The 12391-nt window shown below is 38.1% G+C and overlaps 1 protein-coding gene across 10 annotated transcripts in view; it reads right to left on the reverse strand.

The window, feature by feature from the left end:
• Positions 1–12391, reverse strand: part of STX11 (syntaxin 11) — a 35183-nt gene that overhangs the window by 2886 nt on the left and 19906 nt on the right. Inside the window, exon 1 of one of the 10 annotated variants that reach the window (XM_031456481.2) lies at positions 2675–5078. The exons of the other annotated variants lie outside the window; for them this stretch is intronic. The gene's annotated coding sequence lies outside the window, so the exon portion shown is untranslated. Of the gene's footprint in view, positions 1–2674; positions 5079–12391 lie in introns of those variants that run through there. 10 annotated transcript variants of the gene reach the window in all.

Raw genomic sequence — 12391 nt, forward strand, 5'->3', positions numbered from 1 at the left:
GACTAATGAGACTGACAGCCATGAACACATCTGTATTTTATAGCTAGTAGGTATTTGCAGTTCAATAGTGGAAGTGACTGGAACTCAAGCAGCAATTTCAAATTTTAGATTGCTTTGGGAACCTCTTTTTCTTGCTTTATGTGCTCCAACAATCACAAATCAAAACACACCAGAGAAAGGAAAAATAAGAAAAGAGTTGCAAAGATGATTGTTAAATAAGGACAGTCAATTTACAAGGCTTTGGAGCCAACTCTAAGTGCTGACTATTCTGTGTCTATTTCAGCGCTGGTAAGCATTCTCAGTCCTGTACCTCATAACATTTCTTTTTTAAAAAATGATATAAATCATGGTTTAATTTTTTTCTCTTAAAATGTAATAAAAATAAAACAGGAAAGTAAAACAACAACAAAATGAACAAAGACAAAAATCTAATAAGGAAGTACTAACTTTGGAAGTCAAAATTTCCCTGCTCTTTTGCCAAATATCACCGATAAATACTTCAGCTTGAATGTCTGTTTGATACTCAGTGCTTAAAAATACTTGGGGGAAAAAAAAATCCCAAAATATGCTAATGAAAGATATTAAAAGCTAAAGAGATAAAGAAATAGTTAAGTGTTTTATGTGATTTTAATAAGTAGGTGAGGGAGCAGAAAGAATACATATTTATCTAGGTGGAATCACATAACTAAAGCCAGATGAAGAATCAGAAGTGAAGAATGTTCAGTTTTTTTCCAAGGCTCCTAGTGGTGTCATTAACAAAACTGATTTTTAAAAAAGTTTTATATGGAAAACTTCAATCATACGCAAGCCTAGTAGCAATAACGTAACACACTCCCATTTATCCATCACACAGCAGCAACATTTGCCCATTTTTTAATGGCTTTTTGAAATAAGTTGGCAACTCAAGCAGAATTTCTGTATTTTTATAAGGATGGCGCTAATCAATTCCCTGCTTACCAAGGCAAAATAATGTTCTCTGTGTCCATATTTTTTTTTCCAGTGAAGTGAAAAACTTTCATTTTTAGTAGCTTGTATATATGCCAAAATAATTAACATTTTGCCCTTTTCATGCAAGATTCTGTGGCTAGAAAGATTCTTTCTACTACATAATTTGCAGAAAAGAAGGGGAAAGTAGTAGCACTTAATGGCTGCTCAATCTATCAGGAATCTTGATCTCAAATTAAAAGCTTCTCTCCAGTTAAAGTAATTCATTTTACAGCACCACTAATGGAATGCTGACAAGTTGGATCTAGTGATAAATGGAAAATGGTGAAATATTAGCCATGGCCTCTCATCTGCAATGATCATTATCTACATAAGTTAAGCAAAGCTTTAATACAAGAAGTTATCCTGCTTAAAATACCATTTCTGCTTTCTGGTGATAAAAATCAATACCAGACCTTCTCAACGATGGGGAAGGTGACTCTCCTAGAAGTACAACTGAGAGGCAGGAAAAAGACCCAGTCTGGATGAAAACTATGCCTTGATATCCAAATATTTCCTCATTTTAAGCAAAATTTAAAGACAAACCGCAAGTTGGGGGAGGGGGAGAAACTTGCAATATATGTAATGGGTTTACATAATATTTTAAAAAACTCCTGCCCTGCCCCAAACAAAAAACAAATAAAAAGCAGTTGCCCAAAGAGACAATGAAAAGGCAATTCATATAAGAAGAGACCATAAGGACAGCTAATACGTAGCACGTGCTATTATTACCACTTTTCCTGTGATCCCCTCTTTAATATTCCTGGGACTCCGTGAAGTAGGTATTGTCCTTATCAGAGTTAGTAAATGAGTTTAAGGAGTTTGAGGAATGTACTCAAGGTCCCCAGTAAATGAACAGCTGGACTCAAGTAGCCCTGCTTAACTGCTCAACTATGTCCAGCAGGTGTGTATGAGTGGGGCATGAGGGACTTCACTATTAAAACAAGGAAATGCAAATTAAGCCACTGAGGGTTTTTGGTTTTTTTTTTTTCCCATCAAGCTGGCAGGAATTTTTTTAAATTGATAAGAATTCTGGGAACTCTGAAAAAAAAATACTGGTAGGTGGGCAAATTGACAGAACCTTTTTGGAGGGCAGTTTAATAATGTGTATTGGAAGCTTTTCAAATGTGTCTTTGTTTTGCCCTAGGTACATTTATTCTAAGGTATATGCAGGGGTGTGAGAATTTCATTGCTGTACATGTTTTCATCACCACAATTTTCACAGAAATTCAAAAATAACTGAAAGGCACAAAAATGTACTAACTGCTACATAATCACAGTGTTTAGAAGGCTATCTAAATGATATGAGAAGTGTAAATAACATTTTAGGTAGAATTTGAGGGAACACAAGCATTCAGACCATAGGATTCTCTAACTGAGATTTTATATTTGGAACAATTATTAGCATCTAATAACTTAGATCTGGATGAACACATGAAAATCTTCTCACTGTTACAACCATTACCTTCTTCCCCACAATACTTTTCCTTCATTTCAGAGTTTCCCCATCACTGCAATGTTTCAGTTATTAGAGCACTCAGTGGGCAGTCACTCATCACAACTGTCCAAAACTCCACAAAATTATTAACAATCACAGAGAATTCTCTTCTAACAAAAATTCTCTGTGGTTATGACTGACCCAAGACTGCTGAAACACCAAAGCACTGGTACTTGGAGGGAGAAGTTTTACCAGCAGGGTTGTAGAAGTGACAACTGAGGTCATACTAGTAGAAGGGCTGGTTGGGGGAAAATGCAAAGAGAGGAGAGCTCCAGGATCACAGGTCAAACCATCCATACACGTTTTCCCACTGTCGTCTGCATCAGCATTTACAAACACACACAGCTGCTGTGCCCGACTTGGCCTTGGCCCTGGAATGTGAAGCAAACTTTGGCTGGAAAATACAAAAGAGATTTACTCGGAAAAGAAAAAAATGATGGGAAGTAAATCACCTTAGTCCAGTTTGATTAAACTTTATATTTCATAACTATTCCATGAAGTTTTTTTTTTTTTAAAGAGAAGTCAATAGAGTTTCCAGAATTGTGAATGACCTTTTCTTTTCCAACTCGAATTACTAATTAAGGAAATCCCAGAGAAGTTTTACATTCCTCTTTCTGTTCTTCTTTCTCTTAAACAAAGTCCTTTGAGCCACTGACCCTAATCCTGTTGGCTAGTTACTCATTTTCAGGAAACAAATAATTATTTCGGCTGACATTTTTTACACAAGTGCAGAAAAATCTCAGTTATCCAACGTCATCAGCGCATGAGGTTTTTCCGTGTAAGTGACTTTTACCTAACCAAAGACCTATCTCCCTTTGGGAAAAGTATTCACTCCTTTTTGTTGGAAATCCTCTTCTAAAATGCACTGACATATTTCATTGCTTCTTAAAGAGAGGACATTGGACACACTTTACCGTGGACTCAGATTATCATTACTAACATCGCTGAACTGTGTGGTAATGTACTTTGTTTTAAAATATTTCTCTTTCCTTAGTTATCTCCTCATACTGCTACTGACAGTCCTCTCATTCCCTGTACAGCTTGTATCAGACCAAGAAATTAGACAAAAGCCAAACATTTAATAATGGTAAGCTATATATGAGTCAGTAACCCTCAAGAGTCAAACCTACTAAATAAAGCAAGGAAGGAAAAACTAGTATTACTGACAAAGTGTCCAACTTGAGCCTCCCTTTGTACTGGACTGTTGATATATCGTCCATCAACAATCTTCACAATAACTATGAAAGCATCAAATTGTTAAACTGTTAGGTTATTTCCATGATGCAGTGACCATCAACTCACATCCTACTTTCTTGACCTGACTTCCTAAAGAATGGCCCATTCTTTACCCCCAAACTTGTACATACTCTTTGTGGAACATTGAGAAAAACTTTACTACACATTCTTTGCATGTCCTCCAATCAAGAGGTATGGACTATTTCTCAATTCCTTGAATTTCAAGTGAGGCCATGAGACTGGAACTTGCTATCGGGACATTAGTAAATATGATGCAAGCAGAGGCTTGAAAAGCACTTGTGCAAAAGAGCTTGTTATTGGGAACCCCGACACAACCGTATTAAGAAGCCTGGGCTGGCCTGCAGGAGGATGAGACCCAGGAGTTTCAGCTGAACCCAGCCCTCAGCTAACCCATTACTGACTGCAGCTATATGAATGGTTCAAACAGCCAATCGATAGGATTGTGAGAAATAATAAATCATTGTTTAAGCCACTAAGATCTGTAACTGTTTCTTAAGCCACAAAAACTAACTGATACAGAAATTGATACCGAGAAGTAGCACGTTGCCATAACAGAAACCTAAAACGTTTGGCATCGGCTTTGGGACCAGACAGCAGGTGAAAGCAGTGAGGTAACTATTAGCAAAAACTGGGAAAATGGCATGCAAACTGTTAATGCAGGCTGGAGAAGTGACAAGAAACTGTACAGCAGGGAAGGAAAAAGGCAACCCACATTATGTTGAGGCAAAACAATTGGCAAAACTGATGGCAGAGGCAGCATGAAAGACTGAAAATGTACAGTGAGCTTTGGATCTAGCTGCAAAGATCTCCAGACAGCATACTGAAAGTTCACTGAGTGCTTCTAGTGCATATAAGGTTCTAAAGAGAGAGATGAACTAAAATTGAATTACCTCGTTTATAAGCATTATTTAGAGAAAACAGAGAACCAGAACACACCAGACTGGAAAATAAAATCTTCTACCTCTTCAGTCTCTTCAGCTGGAAGAAAAGATTCTTAGAGTAAGAAGTGGTGTCAGAGTGAGGACCTTGGTAAAATTTAACGTGGTGTCTCGGAGCCCTTCTCATCTGGACAGAAAGGGCCCTAAGAATCCTAGAGGCGCATCTCATAGCAGCCTGATGCTCAGCCTAGAGTAGAGAAAGAGCTGTCTGACTTGGAAAGAAATTGTAGATGTGGGTTTTAAGAGCATGAACCTTACGGGATTCTTAGGAAATCCACAAAGTTTTTAAGAGAGTTTTACTGACAAGCACAAAAGTATGACCTAAAAGAGACAGAGACCATTCAAAGGAAAAGAAGCCCCCAGGTGCCTGATTTTTCACTGTGGGGCTAGGCCAAGGAAGCTATTTAGAAACCAAAATGAGCCATTTCTTATGGAAAAGGAAGATTGTTTCAGAGGGTAGAGCCAAGAGCCATGGAGAAATAGACACCAGTGAACCACTCTCGATTAGGAACAGAACTGGGCCTCAATCAAGGAACATCCCCTGGCCCAGGAGTGGGGGGGTCTGGGTAGAATTGCTGTGGACTGTTGACCGCTATCTGTATGTTTTGTGTAGGGTTCTTTTGGTCGTCTTTTCCCTATTTCACCATTATATATTGGGTGTGTATGGGGAATAACTCGTCTTTTCAGTTCTCAGGATCTTTGTCTTAGGATCAAGAGGATCCGCATCTGAAGAGCTATACCTGAGGGGGTCTCATTTGTACCACAAGTGATGCAGACCATGGATAAGCCTCTGGGCCCAGAGGCTGATGCCTTAATGCGATAAAACTTATGGAAATCCTATGATGGGGGCGAGCACATTTTTCTTGTAGGAAAAATGTAATTTTTGCCAGAGGCTGATTATATTTGGTTGTAAAACAACAAACAAAACTGGCCACAAATTCTTAGCAGTACCTATGATCAAGAAGTGGTGTCGATGGAAAAGACATTCCCTGTATTATAAACACTCTTAACCCTGGGCATTTTGGGGGAGTGAAGCAAAGTTTCTTTGGCAGTAACCTGCTGCCTTCTCAGCAATCAGTGTGTGGCAACTCACAGGGAAGGTAAAGGGCTAGGAAAGTCCCAGCCCTGAAAATAAGTGGGGGCCCCATTGAAGAGAAGGTGCCACAGAATTTGGAGAGCACAGCCTGTGTGGAGCAGAGGTCAACACTTTACTTGGATGTGTCTGGCAAAGTGTTTTCAGTAGTTCTTTGGTGAGGAGGGCATCAAAAGCTAACTGTCAATCTATGTACTTGTATGTACAAGTTATTTGCATTAAAACAGAAAGTATCATTCTCAAAAAAAAGAGAGAGAAGTAGTGTCAATTTCTCCCCTCTCATTCTGGGCTTGGCCATGAGACTTTCTCTGACCGAGAGGACAACAGAAGACATGATGCAAGCAGAGGCTTGAACAGCACTAGCTCACTGGGACTTGTCCCCTCTACTGAGAACACCAGAACCTCTGGGTGAGGAAGCTCAGGCTACCCTCCCGGAGGATGAGGACCACATGGAGAGAGAGGCCAGTCCCCAGGTGACCAACTGCTACAACTGTGTGACAGTCCAGATGAGCCCCTTGGAAGAACCACCTCTTATTTACTTTCTGCCAGGTACTCTTGCAGAAACATAGTTTATCTCATCTAATCCTCATTAACCATGAGAAGTAACAAACTGTGTCTTGGGGGTGGTTTGTTATGCTGACAAAGCTAACTGATACACTCCTCTTCAGGTTTCTCTATACCCCGTAAAGTGTGTTCTTCTTAAAGAGGACCTAGGAGGATGGATAAATCATAATTTACAGGAAGTAAATGCTCATGCATTTAAAACAAAGTTTATGGCTACAATTTAAAAATACAAACCTAAGCAACATGTACCAAATAATTGTCCTGCTGATATGTGACACCTACGTGATGATCATGGCCTAATTATACACCTTGATTTTAATGCATTTAGAATCTTCTAGTCATATTGTATACAAATGTTAATGTAAAGGATACACATAAAAGGAGTGGGTGTTTCTTAGCAAGTCGGAAGACAGCCTTCCTTTCCTTTTGAGGATTGTGGTCAGAAGCATGGTGAGCAGAAAAAGAATGATGCTAAAAAAAGATTATCTCACACACAAGCAGCATCCACAAGAAAGACTCTGCAGAAGCTGTTTGATAACTCAGTATGCTAAATTGAGGTTCTTGAGCAGTGGGGGCAGGACAGCACAGAGACACAGGGCAGTTTCAACTTTGGCTGAGTTTCAGTCTGATAAGAAGTTCTGAGAACTTGAAAAGCTAGTTTTGAAATGGAGGTAGACAGTTCAGTGTATCACAAGCCTATTGTTCAGATCACTAAAGTGAAGAACACCAGGTAGGCAAAATGCAATTTCCAAACACAACTCTCCTGCCATATTCCAAACCTTCCTTTGTCATCCAGGACTGAACCAGAGACATTTCTTGCTAAAAAGAACGAAAAATTAGCGTTACGTGAACCAGGTTCCTAAGGAATACCAGAAGTTGATTACGACCCTACTCATCTTTCAGAGTGATCAATGCAATCACGATTCTGCTGTTCAGAGTTGTGGAATCTGTTTAGAATTCCACATCCACTTGGGGCAGTGGAAGAGGGGGCTCAGTGTTCAGCCTGGGGAGACAAACTGCCATGACTGGGACTAGTCTGGGCTTCCTCACTGGTTTCATGGTTCCCAGCAGCAAGAGAGGGCAAATCCTAATAGATAAGTGTCAGCTGATGTCACATTTCCTTGTGGTCACCTTCTCTCCGCTTTATCTTCCACGTGTATAAATACTGACTGTGTGGGATAATGAAGGGAATTAAATGAGATAATCCCTGTAAAACTCTTAGAAGCGTGTCCAGCAGAGAGTAAGCACTCTGTATATGCCCCCTGTTATCATCTACTCTGTGATTTTAATTCACTCAAAAAAACTAATGCAGATTCAGTAACTATTAGTATAAATGGTGCACTTGCTAATTTACTACTAACACTTTATTACTAACAGTTGATTACTCATCTCACAATCATAAGTGAACACTAATACCTGTGGATCAGATTATTTAAGGTTTTCAGTAACTTTTATTCCAATTCTTTCTTTGTAAAATCTCTTTTTTTTTCTGAGTATGAAAGCAAACCTTGCTCTTTACAAAGAAGAAGACATAATCAAATGATACAGAATTGTTTAACATGGAAAGTAAACGTTTCTCATCATTTAATACTACTGTATATAATAACCAAATAAAATACCAATGATAAAAGTCTAACACATATTCTTCCAGACTCTTTTCTATTCTAGAAGGTTGTGAATACTTAAGAGACAGCATCCAGACGAAGTGACCCTGACACTGTGAACTACAGAATGTTTTTCTGGTAAACTGCAGGGGTTCTCTGGGGTTTCTTCCTGCCAGGGGCACTCCTCAGGGACACAGGGCCATAGTGGGGTGGGCGGGTAGGTCCCACCATACTTCCCTTCACCAGCATTTTTATGCAGGTGAAATCAGGTAAAAAGGAACACTAAAGGCAACCTGGAAAGGGAAAGGAAAGTCTGAAAAAAAAAAAAAAAGAGAGAGAGAGAATCCTTATGTTTTACTTTCACGCTTAAGAATCTCAAGGTGGTTACCCCAAGTCCACACACCCTAGAGACTGGGAGTCTGCAAGTGCCCAAGCCAGTCTGAGGATTGAGATCTTCAGGACTTAGTACTTATAAAGTCAGTGGCTAGGCTTTCTTTTGGGAACAGATGAACAATTTTAATTCAGTAAACATCCTTCAACTACCTCCCTCATAAGTGTCTCACAAAGGTAAACCCCATTCCCCACCCCACCACCCCACAAGGTTCTTCTGCTAGTGGTGGTAGGGTTTATTTTGCTTTCCAGCCAGACACAGGAACGTACAGGGAAGATGTCTTGCTCATCAGCTAACTGACTTGAGTTCTAAAAACAAACGTGGCTTGGAAGACAAAGTGCACCCCTGGGCGTCAGAGGACTTCTCCCCATCTCCATCTCCAGCTGTATAAAGTGGAGCGAGACATTTCATGTCTCTGAGTGTCAGTTTTCCCGTATGTAAAATGGTAATGACACTACCTATCTCATAAGAGTTTTTGAGCATTAAATGAAGTAAATAATGCATATAAAAGATGCTGTAAATTTGAAAGTATTTTACAGACGTGGTATTAGGAATTATTACTTTGCACAGTTGCCATCCATAATCAGTTCATTTCACCAGATAGTTTATTCAGCATATTACAAGTACCACTCCTCAAGAAACATGTGCAGGACATGGGATTTTTAAATGATCCTATAAAACCAACTATTTTAAATTTCTGTATTATTCCTATAGCTCAAGTGACAGAATATTAATGCCCTATATTCACGCAGAACCTCAGCAAAATATGAGTTGGATGCTTTGCATTTATTGTATAAAAGATGCCCAAGGAAACAAATTCACTTATCATAACAACATTTTTTATTTCAAAGTGAATATCTCACATTACACCTATCAGAGAAGACAAATAAACAACAACTTCTTGCAAAACAAAACTAACAAACTAAAAAGCAGGAGCTAACCAAACTTCTTATACATTTACCCCAATTTGACTGTTCCACATAGCAGCTGTGCTGTTTAGTACTATACAGAATCAACGCCAATAGATGTTAAAAAAAAAATCTTACAGACCTTTTAATATTACTGAATTTAAATTTTCCCTTATATCTGAACTTCTGTTTTGGATTAAAGGAATGCTGAATGTCTGCTGTGGTCATTAGCAACATTCATAATTGGAATCAAAGGATACTTCCTATCTGACCAAAATTGTAGAGAATTCTACAGCTAAGGAATAACTTTTATTTGTTCTCTCATGAATAGATTATTGATGCCCATTTAGAATAATTACCAGCATCCATGAAATGCATACGGTTTAAAATATCATACCTTTCATTTTTAATTTTGTGTTGAGAATTCAATATACTAGAATTAGATTTTAACATTCATATTAAAAAAACTCAATTATGTTAACTAAAATATATACAAGAGCATAGAATCAATGGCATCTGTTAAATAAACTATGTTGGGCACCACATTAAGTAGCTGCTAAGTAATATTTAAAAACAGACTATGTGATTGATATTCTTGTGCACATCCTTCAGGACACATGAGCTTGCACAGGCCACTGTGACAGACTTTCATGTGTTCATTCAACAAATATTTCATGAGTATCTACTATGTGCCAAGAAATATGAAAGGATGAGATTAGCTCATTAGCAAAAGAATCATGGTCTCAGTCTTTTAAAAATATTTTTTTAGATACGCAAAAAAATGCTTCCATAAGCATTTTTAAAGAAAGAAGTGAGATTTTCAAAAACATGAAATAAGATTTCTGAAATATTTAAAATACAGGTATAGCTGAAACCAAACTTAGGCAACTTCTTTATTCTCGTCAATTTAAAGACATACTTATGAATTAATGAGGGAAACAGATTTTTGGTTTTCTGTGTAATTATAAAATTTTTCTTAATTTCAATAACTGGTGTCATCCATGACACAAAGATATAACAGCTTAGTGTTTAAAACATGCTGCAGAGTTGCATAAACCTACATTAGATTTCCAGCTCTAAGTAAACTGGATTAACACTCTAACCTCAAGGGGTGCTCAGTAAGGTGTCTGATGCACAGTGAGTGAATTCTTAACAAATGCAAGTCATTTTCTTGTATGATACTTGTGGTTTTACTTTTGTTGGTAAATGTACACACTCTCCACAACTATCAACAGGAAAATGTGTGAATAATAGTTGAGTTATTTACTTCTAACCTAAGTGACTTCATCTGTCCTGGCCCAAAGAAACTCCTCTAAAGCCATTTTATCCTGTCTTCCTTCTAGACATGCCCTCCAACCAGAGGTATCTGACCCCTCCCCATCCCCTATCCAAATTCAAACCTCAGTCCTGTGTCCCATTCTCTACTTTTTAAGGCAGTAAATAGCTATTTTGATGAATGTATTTGCTCTTTTGTGCTACTAGCTTAATATACTACTCAACCAGAAAATACATCTGTATTTTTAAAGAAAACCTGTATTTTGTGTAAAACGGGAAATTGAACATTACTTTTGCTCCCTTCCAAAATCCCACTAAAGGAACTTTCGTAAAGATATACACCAACCAGGTAAAGAGCAAGACAGAAGGGAGCAGCAACAAAAATCTTGGAAGCTGTAAAGCAAACAGACTAGTGATAATAAGCCCAGCAGATGTAAGAACGTTGAGTCCTAAGCAAACAATGAAGGCCAAGAAATGATCTAAATCATGCCATAAAGAAATAGTCAAAGGTTCTGGAATCAGAATTAAAGGCTGAGTACCTATGGAAATGGAGGTGATGATTTCAGGGTGACAAGTATGTTTGGTTAGAAGCATTTCTAAGAAGTTGGTGAATCCACTATCCCCATCCTCCCATGCCAGGAGGGTGGACAGGCCACACTGACTCTAGACTGGCTTGGAAGAGAAGAGGATTAAGTGAATGTTTTTATAGGGAATGCAGGACCTCCAAGCCCTCTTCCTTCACCTACTGTCCAGCACACTGACCTATATCCTACAGGCAGATGAATGGAAGACCCTTCTCCATAAAGTAGAAAGAGAGAAAAAAAATTACAAAATAACAGAAAAGATGAGGAATTTATAAGTCCAATCCTTTAAGTTCAAATTCCAAATAATAGGAATTCCAGAGAGAGGACATTGTATGAGGAAAAGAAAGAGAGAGACAGGGGGAAACAGATCACCTACAAAGCTGTAAAAGTCAAACACTCTAATGAAGCAACATCCTTTAAACTTTTGAGGAATATGTATTTTCAACCCAGAATTCAATCAAATATGATGGAAGAATAAAGACATTTTCAGATATACAAAGTCTCAAAAAATTTTTACCTCCTATGTTCTCTTTCTCAGGAAGAAGCTGGGGAATGCACTCTGACAAAACAAGGAAGTGAGTCAGAAAAGACACAAAATAAAGAATCCTAACGTGAGTTCTAACAGAAGAGAGAGGCCGAGGGCATCCCAGAATGTTGGCACAGGGAAACTCTACGAGGACAGATATGAACCTGGCTGAAAAGATCACCTGTCTAGATTAGGTGAGTAGGCAACAGGAGAGAGATTTCTTCAGAAAGATGAAACTGATGGAATTCCTGATGGGTCAAAATGTCTTAAGGGGAGATTTAGACAATTTGGGGTTGAGTAGGTTGTAAGTGTAAATGAAACTAACAGCAACAACAAAAACCAATTAACTTCCAAGAAAGCAAAAAAAAAAAAATAGTCACAGATAGGTAATCATGATATAATGCATGGCTCAGCTGTGATTAGTATTTTTATAATCATAAAAATATAATCATGGAATACTGATTTAACAAATGATAATGGAGCTGTACTAGGAGGTTGGAAGGAGGGGACAGGAAGGGAGGGTACATGTCTATGGAAAAGAGGGGTGAAAATGAGCTAAAACACTGTCTTCCATACAGAGAAGTCAATAGGCAATGCCTAAAACAAGAAATAGTAATACAAGTGTGTTGTTTAAGATATGAACATAAATACTAAAACAATCTGCAAAAATAGTTGAAAGTCGCTGCCTTTGAGGAGGGGGAAATGCAACAGACTTTTTGTCATTAGACTTTTATCTTTTATTAAATGTTTTACAGAACTAGTTGACTCT

Source organism: Camelus dromedarius, chromosome 6 (assembly GCF_036321535.1).
Source record: "Camelus dromedarius isolate mCamDro1 chromosome 6, mCamDro1.pat, whole genome shotgun sequence".
Classification (NCBI taxonomy): Eukaryota; Metazoa; Chordata; class Mammalia; order Artiodactyla; family Camelidae; genus Camelus; species Camelus dromedarius.